The sequence below is a fragment of the Oratosquilla oratoria genome, chromosome 16 (genome assembly GCF_046742065.1).
Source record: "Oratosquilla oratoria isolate Oo_2021 chromosome 16, ASM4674206v1, whole genome shotgun sequence".
Classification (NCBI taxonomy): Eukaryota; Metazoa; Arthropoda; class Malacostraca; order Stomatopoda; family Squillidae; genus Oratosquilla; species Oratosquilla oratoria.
Genome location: NC_134792.1, coordinates 68431578 through 68434077, shown reverse-complemented (window position 1 = coordinate 68434077; position 2500 = coordinate 68431578).

Genomic DNA, 2500 nt, shown 5'->3' with positions numbered 1-2500 from the left:
CTCCTCTCCTCCCTCTCCTCCCGTCTCTCCCTCTTCTCCATCTCCTCCCACCTATCCCTCTTCTCCTTCTTCTTCCACCTCTTCCGCTCCTTCCATCTCTCCCTCTTCTCCTCCTTCTCATCCCTTTCCTTCTCCCATTTCCTTTCCTTCTCTCTCTCCATCTTCTCCCTCTCCTCCCTCCTCTCCCTCTTCTCCCTCTCCTCCCACCTCTTTCGCTCCTTCCACCTCTCCCTCTTCTCCTCCCTCTTCTCCCTTTCCTCCTCCCATTTCCTTTCCTTCTCCCTTTTCTCCCTTTTCTTCCTCTCCCCTTTCCTCCTCCATTTTCTTCTTCCTCTCCTCCCGTTCCTTCTTTCTTTCCCTCTCCCTTCCGCACGTGATACTGACAAAAGTCCGACGAGGTCAACAATTTAGGGACTTTGAGTGACCTGAGTCATGCAGCATTCCTTAACGATTGGAGACTATACTCCGTTCCAATAAGAAATTACACTCAGTTTCTGCCGTGCAGCTCGGTACAGTTGGTAGTCCTGCACTCTTGCTGCACACAGGCACCAGCGACACGCAAATTCCTCACCTCCTTCAGAAAATATTATACTTTGTTCATATGATAGGAATTGTTTATTTCAGTCATTATTAAGAACAGTCATTCTACAACTATAATAGACTCAATAGGGTAATTGAGTAATTATGTGGAGTTGAAGTAAATAAAATTATTTGTAGAGACGATAGATAGGTTATTGATAAGTTCATGTTACATAGAAATAGTCTCGGGTAAGAATGATGGAAAACGAATACTTTCTCATAATAAACTAAATGATGAATAATTTGGAAAGAGGAGGAGGAGGAAGAGGAGGAGGAGGAGAAAAGGAGTCAGCAACTACCATCCCTTCATCCCTTCATCCCTCCCTTCTCCCTCCCTCCCTCCCTCCCTTGCACCACGAGCGTTATGACGGAAAATATTTATGAAAATCCTTAATTTGAATTTTTTATGGCTTTCTATGTGAAATCTTAATGCACCATCGTGTTCAGGAGTTGTTTATGTAGAACACATGTTTTATTCTACACTTGTTGTTATAATTGCTGTAAACATCAATTCTAAGTAAAGATGCATATAAACCGATAATTTCTTTTCATTGATTTCAACTCCACTTGATTACTAATGACTGAAACAAAAATTTCCTATCTTGTGAACGAAGTGGAGAAGTATAATATTTTCTGAAGGAGGTGAGGAATTTGCCTTTGTGGAGCAGGAGTCTGCAGGACTGCCAACTATACCGAGCTGCACGGCAGAAATCGAGTGTAACTTCTTATTGGAATGGAATATGGTTTCCATACAGAGAGCTGATAACCTTTGGCTATCTACTATCCCTATGGGCATGACTATCTACTATCCTCATGGACAGAAGCGCTGGCTATTGGCTAGGAAATAGTATTATATTCCTTTTGCCATTCTCTTGGGTCATGAATCTTATTTTCTATCACTAATATTTGTCTCCTTTTTTATCAATTTATATTTATGTATTTTCAGTCTCAGTCACCATTCTCTCGTTCCTTATTTCTAATTTTAGCCACTTATTATCTTCTCTCGACTTTTCCCACCTCCCCTTGTCCTCCTCTTCCTCTTCCTCTTCCTCCTCCTCCTCCTCCTCCTCCTCCTCCTCCTTTTCTTTCTCCTTATTGTCTTCCTCCTACATTTCATTCTTCTCCTTCCAGCTTCTACTCTTGTCTATTCTCATGTTTCTTCTCCTCCTCCTCCTCCTCCCTGTTTCTTCTCTTCATGTTTCTCCTCCTCTCCCCCGTCTTCCTCCTCTTCCTCTCATTCTCTTCTTCCTCCTCTTTCTTCTCCCTCTTTCTCCTCTTTCTTCTCCCTCTTTCTCCTTTTTCTTCTCCCTCTTTCTCCTCTTTTCCTCTTCTTCCTATCCCTCTTCCTCCTCCTCCTCTTCTTCCCCCTCCTAACTCCTCTTTCTCCTCCTCGTCTTCCCCCTCCTAACTCCTCCCTTTCCTCCTTGTCTTTCCCGTCCTCCTCGTCTCCTTCCTCCTCCTCCTCCTACTCTTCCACCTCTTCCCGAATATTGTGATTATTCTTCCGAGACTAAGTCACATTTGCAATTATTCATAATTTCCAGGATTTCGTTTCGGATCGCCTTTGCATGTCACGATTTAATGTCTAAACTTGTTTTCTAAGGTTAATTAATCTTCATCAAAGTGCAGAAATGAGACTGACAAGGAAAGCACGTTGCAAATGCGAACAAACGAAATACAAAAAAAGTAAAAATAATAATTAGCAGTTGGGGGAAGGATAAAGGATAAAAGATAAAGAAGAAGCGGAGGAGAACGACGAGAAGATGGTTAAGGAGGTTTGAACGAGGGTTAGAAGAATACGCTTTCAAATTCGACCTTCTGTTGGAAGTAATGAATAAATAAATAGATAAATAAATAAATAAATAAATTAATGAATTAATAAAAATGAGAGAAAGTCGCTAGTGACAGCGACATTATTCTG